This window comes from Vidua macroura, chromosome 3 (genome assembly GCF_024509145.1).
Source record: "Vidua macroura isolate BioBank_ID:100142 chromosome 3, ASM2450914v1, whole genome shotgun sequence".
NCBI lineage: Eukaryota > Metazoa > Chordata > Aves > Passeriformes > Viduidae > Vidua > Vidua macroura.
In genome coordinates this window covers 47,231,447-47,238,767 of record NC_071573.1, presented here as the reverse complement: position 1 = coordinate 47,238,767, position 7,321 = coordinate 47,231,447, and positions in this window count along the sequence as shown.

Genomic DNA, 7,321 nt, shown 5'->3' with positions numbered 1-7,321 from the left:
CTCTTTCATGTTTGTCAGATTCACAACATTTTGTAAGCATTATCTGATAAATGCATAAAGCATTCTGCTTTCAGTTTGGTTTCCTACTGACAGAGAAAGCACAGAGAGGTCTCGTAGTAACAATTTATATTCGAATTACAGCTTGCAGTGCTACAGACACATTACACAAATCATTTCAGATCCCCTTTGCCAGAAATCACAAAATATTACTATTTTCTAATGAAACTTCAAATCAGCAGCAGTTGCTGTCAAATACCTTGTAATTTCTAAGCTAAGTCATTGTGTCCAGCTCAGATGCTAAAACATAGGCTTTTTCTCAATTGCACATCATTTCTTACTCCTTATTTGCTGATTGGTTCTTTCTTTTGGTCTGTTTTTTTACCATTTTTAATTAGAGAAGAGCCTTTATAAAAACTAGAAAATATTTCATTTAAAACCATGTCATAGTATTACAACTTTGTTACAGTAATCAAAAGAAATAATGTATTTCTAAAATGCTTTCAGATAAAGGAAAGAAACTATTAGAACACATTTCAGGAATTTCTAAGTTTTCTTGTAAACTTGTTTATTTTTATTTCTCAATTGCAAATTTTTGTTCCATTGAAACATAATAGGAGGCTCATTCTGGAAAATAAACTCCATGGGATCAGAATTTGAGTATTACTTAGAATACAGAGCTGAGGAAAATAGTTTAGTTTATTGCCCCACTCAACTGCTCAAGGAAAAGAACAAAAGAAAAAAAAATAAAAATAAGAAAATTAAAAAATGTAAGCAAATTGTTAACCAGATAAAGGCTAACATTTTCACAGTGATCTGCTCAAGACCACAAGTAGTAGCTCCCACTGCCCAATTATTTTAAACTACAGTAATATCTAGGTTTTTTCCAAATACCAGTACTTAGTTTCATTGTGAACTAGTCCCACCACCTGCTGTGTTCAACAAGCCTTAAACCAAACCTGAACACTGGAGGAAGTTTTTTGGAAACAGACTGAACAGATACAGCTCACAGGACATTGGAACCAATGGCATCACACCAGAAATGCACAAAACCAAGCTGTAACCAAGACACTTGTCCAGCCAGAAGAACACAAAAACTTAAGTATGGATCACATCAAATTCAACTGAGCAGAGAAGAGATGAGGTTTCTCTTGTGCTCCTAGGTGTTCTGAAAATAAATGCATGAATGCTTAATGCCCTCATGGTAGCCAGGTATGTACCTCTGCCTGCAAAGGAGGGAGCTTCTGCAAATAAAAGAGCTGCATTACTTACATGCATCTTTAAAACTTTTGCAAATAAATGACTAAAATCCTCTATATGTTTTAGCTAGAGAGAGTTTATAACTTCAAATTATGTTGAACCTGGTGGCTCATATTGCTTGATGACATGTGCCCTCATAGAGGACACTTTGCCATAAGGTGTCCTGGACAGGGAGTCAGATGTTTGCAAGAGGAGCATCCTTCTTCTTCCAACAGCCAGGCTGAAAACTCCTTATGAGTAAAACCTGCATCAAGCTGAGCAACCAAAAGTGATGAAGTTTACAAACAACAGGCTACCCTGTGTTTTGTCAAACAGCTTTTAGTGGAAAAGCATAAGAAGAGGTATTTCAAATTAATTCTACCATCTCTATCTTTATATGAAATGAAATCATACTTGACACTTCTTCTTAAAGGAACAGTGTTAACAGAAGGAGTTGTACCTGCATCATGTCAGAAGGATGCACCTTAATGAAAATATTGTACAAAAAGGCTGGACTATGACGTTTTGCAGCCTTTGTACCTGGAGTGCAGACAACATCTCCTCCTTTATGTAAACAGAAATACTTCTTCCCTGCCCTCACCTCCTGATTTACCAGCCCTACAAATTATCCTGAGACTGGAAGTTCAGGCTCAGTGTTTCCTTCACAGTTTATCTATCACCACCAATATTACAGGCCAAGGCATTTCACTCAACTGCACCTGTTCAGCTTGATCAAACCCGAAGCATAAATTCATTGACATCTGGAAGAGTAAGTTTGTAAAACATTAAAAAATCAGTCAAAGCCTTATGTGTGATTCTACCAGATCCTTTTATTTATTTAATTTGGTGGCAGTGCATCTGTTATTGCAGGGTAAATATATTTTAAAGGGTTATTCAATACTGTTTGCAAGAACCATGAATTCTAAACACAATATTTAATATTTGCCCATCCTTTAAGTATAGGAACAGGAAGATAAGACTGACTTTCATCTGATGGTAGATTTGATGCTGCCCAACAGAAAATTTAATGCAAGCACTTCAGGCAAATAGGTTTAAAAATATTGTTTTTCAGTTTATAGAGATAAAGTAAATCATACTGTCATGAGATCCCTTAATTTATCTGTATTGCAGAATTGTAAATGCAGCAGAAAACAGTTTACTGAAATGTAAATAAAGCTTTGTATGCAGTGCTAACGGGCAAGTTTATTTAATATAATATATTACACAAAGTCCTCATTGCTACCTTTCAGTTTATACTTCTATGGTAACAAACCTAAAATAAACAGAACCCTTGTGTTAAAATCCAACATAAAGTATCAACACTGATGCTTTTCAAACCTTAGAGACCATTTAGCTCTTTACTCTTCACTTTTTAGTTTTAGCTACTAGAATTAGTTCTGTTATTAAAAGTAATAGTTTACCTGTACTAATTATTTAAAAAAGTAGTACTCCAAAGTTTCAGTTTAATTCTTACTCTTGAACACTGAATAGCTGTAAATTTAGTTAAATTTGATCAACTTTATAGGATGTGGTAACAGAAAAATAGTTTTATTTATATCCCAAACTGAGAAAACAATAATGCTAAATGGATGTTCAGATATTAACTGTATTCTACAGTTAAGCTTGATTCTGACACTGTTGTATTCTACATGTTAGAAAAAGAACACCTGAAAACCTTATGTTGGTAAGTATTCAGATACTTACAGCACCAAATGGCAGGTGAATTTATGTATTCAGATACTTACAGCACCAAATGGCAGGTGAATTTATTTACCTTTTTTTAAAGCCCACGTAAAGTATCAGTACTTGAAGTACCAAGGTACCAAGGCATTTGAACTCTAAAAATTGTGAATATTTATAATTTTCTGCTTTAGGTCCTCATTTCTAAAACTGGAACAATGGAAGAGTCACTGAAGAAACCTACCAGCCTACAGCAGCTCAATTTGTGATAACTTCAAAAAAAAAAAAAAGAAAAAAAAAAAAGAAAAGAAAACTAGCTAAATTCTTGGATAAGAATTGATAGTGCAACCTGATGTTAAATGGGCTTCAAGCAAGAATTCAGGATATTGGAGCAGCTGGTACAATAATGACTGCATAATTATTATAATCAGCAACTCCCCTGGCATCCTGAAATACTGCATTTTGGTGTCTAGGCCTCCAAATGGAGCAGATACTTGTGCATAGGTTCTTGATACATAACTGAAGGAAAATGTATTTCTTCCTTCACTCAAAACAAGAGATATATTATCACAACTCTTTGGAAACACTCTACAGCACAGATTAAATTGATAAAACAGAGAATGAGGGGGGAAAAAAAAGCCACAGAAGAGAAGGCATAAGGATACACTGCTGCTTATGCCTCACCTCACAGGGGAGGACTGTGTACCAGCACAGACTCTGCAACCATTAGCTTAAGGATTTTTTTTAAGTAGCACTGCTTTAAGTAGCAAAAGAAAAAAACAGGAAAAAGAAAAATAGAGGAAAAAGAGAGAACAAGAAAAAGCACATGCCAAAGGGATCATAATGTGAGAAGGGGAAAAAAAAAGCTATCCAGCTGTTTTCCATTCAAGTACATAGGACTCTTCTTGAGATTTATTATTCAAACCCCCGAGACTCCAGCTCTTAAATGAAAGAGCTGCAGACAGCATTTTGGGTTGGCTCTGCTGCCTGTAAAAGGGAAGTCAAGCCCCATAACCTGTGCCCTGACATGGAGGAAGAGCTGCCAGACATATGATGACTTGAAGACACAAAGCAATGGCAGGGGTGAATACTATCCAGTAAAAAGATATTTCAAAACTATTGAGTTTTTTCTTTTCCGCTTCTTCTGGAAGTACTTGCAGCTCAGAGGATTTTCTCCTGCACTGCTGGGTTTTCTCCTGCACACCTCAGAGAAAAGCCCACCAGGGCCAGGCCCTGTTCAGAGCACCAAGATATCAGCAAAGAAGCAAACAGCACTGTGTTGTGGTTTCAACCCACCCCAGCAGGAGAGGCAGTTGCTGCATATGCACTGCTTGGGGGCCAGGAAGTCTGAGCTGATGGGGCAGGGCTGGAACTGAAGGTGTCAGGCGGCTGCCCTGCCATCTGCTGCTGGAGTGGAACCACCAACCACCTGCCATGCCCAGCCTGCTTAGTAAACACACCTTGGGTGAGATCACTGCTGAACACAGTCCTGTCCTCTGCATACAGACACACCACCCAGCCAACTCCCAACAAAGCAGCCTTTACAGACAGGCTCAGCCACAAGGGAGTTTTTTTTCAAGAACCAGAGTGACTGCTACAGTCCAACAGACCCTGGAATGAATAAAATGCCCAAACCCTTCAACTTTAGGTACTATTTCCCAATTTCTAGCTCTTGAGACCAAGAACAACCGAGACAGTGCCAGGCAAAGGCTTATGTGTTGGTGTTTCCCTGCTCCCCACCCTTCCTGTTGGCCAAGCTTCTCCAAGGCCTTTCCCCCTCAGCAGGTTGGATTCACTCTACTCCGGATATGCCTGAAGGCAGTTCCAGGAGATTATGACACCACTGATAGTAGCCTGGGGTGGGTGAGGATAAAGTAGGCTGTCCAAACAATGGAGAGTAACTCCAGCACCCTTTGGTTATAGGAGACACAGTCAACTAACCAAAGCCACGGCAATGTTTGGCTAGTAAAGATCATGTTTGCAATAGCAGTGGGCAAAAGGAGCAAGGGACCATCTGCCTCCTGGGTTTCACCTTGCCCCAGACTCTCCCCACTGCCCAGACATCCTGCAGCAGTTTGCAAGCAGGGCTGAGTCCAAGGACTAGACAGATGACTAGTTTGCAAGCAAGATCAGTGCCCCAGCCTTCACCTGCTGGGGGTTTTCAGAAGGGAATGAAATTTTCCCCCATCAACATTTACATCTTTTCCCAATCCATGTTTTAACTGAACAGCAGCATACCTTCCAAATCTTATTTCACAAATAGCATAACAGAGTCAATTATCTTGTTTATATTTTATTCTGAAAAAAAAGATATTCACCTTGAAAGCAGCATATAACTTTTTTTGTAGAAGGAACTCATGGTTTATGCATGCCTGGCTACTGCATGAAGCCCATTCTTTAAATTCAGACAGGTTTGTTTTGGAGTTCTCCATTAATATTTTTTTCCCCACAATGTATTTCTTCACAGAACTGCAAAATTTTAGTCAATGATCAGACAAAAATAGCAACCTCTTTCTCATGAACAGGAAACAAACACACTTCCCCTAATTTTATAGCATATTTATGGGAAGTGCTGACCAACAAATTAAAGATAGTTGTACCACCAACTGTATCCTGTCTCCTCTGTTGTACAGTATGTACAGGACAGATTACTTTGTTTTTTCTTGGGGAAACAGTCCAGGACACAAATGATCCCTATATTTCTCAGTACAGCTCTCTCCCTCACTCTGAAGGCTTTTACACTGGACAGTGGAATCACTGTGGGACAAAAACACAAACAAAGGAAAAGTTTACCTCAATCACGAATGTGAGTCTTGGAGTTATGGAAACATGGCTAGGCCCCATTGAACTTAAGAGTAAAAAGAATCACATGAGGCTCTAAATTCTTCTGGGCAACTTTGAACCAGAAAAGTACAGCAGCTGCTAGAGAGATAAATGAAAATCAGGTGCTGTGGTACAACTTCAGCTTGCAGTGCCCAGATCAATCAATGCCAGTGCTTGTCTTTACTCCAGAAAGGGTTTGTAAGGAACAACCAGGTTGTCTTTCCCACATCCTTCAGTGCAGGCAAACACCACTCATATCACAGGATAGTAAGGAATTGTCACAGCAATCTTTAAGCTTCTCAAAACCCACAGAAGCACAGCCAAGACCAGAGGTGACCACGCAGAGCAGAGGTTACCAGTCCCTCATGGCTTTGGTCCCATGTGGTGGCCCAGCTCTACCACAGCCCACTAAACACAGCACCCTTTAGGAATAATCTGGGGCATTTAAATAAACAGATTTTAAAAGTTATTATTTCACAGTGTGCTTCATAGCATCTCAATACATGTTTGTATTTCTGTATCCTTAAAAATGAACATTCCACAGTTATTGTTAGCACACAGGCATGAAAACTAGAAAAAAAATTGTATAGGTCTAGTATTTCAATCTTTGCAAAAATGGTCAAACTTGCAAAAAACACTGTGACTAAAGGTTAATTACAGATACAGACCAACACGATGACATAGAATAAATTAGCTCCTGAGCTTGTCAGTGTCAAAAAACATTCTCTAGTATACAGTCACTGTGTTTGTATAAAAAGATGTTTTCCTTAGGTGGCAAGTCAAGGAGCCCTGGATACTTCTTCTCATGGAGACAAGTTATCCTACTTTCTCATATCCATACAAATCCCTTTGGACTGTGCTATATCTTCCAGGTTTTTAGAGACATAACAAAGCTGTAGTACTTTTGTTCTATTTTCAAAAGTTTCAACAAGAAAAAAGAAGCACATAAATTTTGATTAAAATTACGGTCCCAAGTAAGCAAGTTTCTCCACAACAGGAGCTCTAGCAACACCTTTCAGAAAAGAAAACTACTGAAAAGGCACTTCTCAAGAATAAAAAACACAATTGTCTTTTTTTTCCTTTTTTTTTTTTCTTTTCTTCTTTTTACTTGTGCTTACCTGCTAGTTGTTTTCATCCATTTATTACAAATCTATTTTGGGGATAGGACCCAGTATCTGGACATGGACCTAAAATATCAGGTACTTGCCAGGGTCCTCAGAACATTTTACAGATGCTGTGGTAAATCATTTTTTGACGTGCAGTTTAAAACCAAAGTACACCAACCTAAAAAAAGTCACAAAAAAGTAGGACAGGCGTTGGACATTTGCTCTGATAGAAAAAATGCTTATTGCTAAAAAAACCTCCTGAACTAAGATGAACTTTTGCCATTTCACTACCACATAAAAGTCTTAAATTTCCCATAAGCATATTTGTGCTAAATATTTAATGGATAGGATAATGGACAGTTGAAACATAGAAATACAAAATTATTACTCCTGCAAAGGCTGCAATATATCCATAGCCTTGCTTCTCATCAATACTCCAAGAACACAGGGAGAAAGCAGAATATTGAGCACATCCC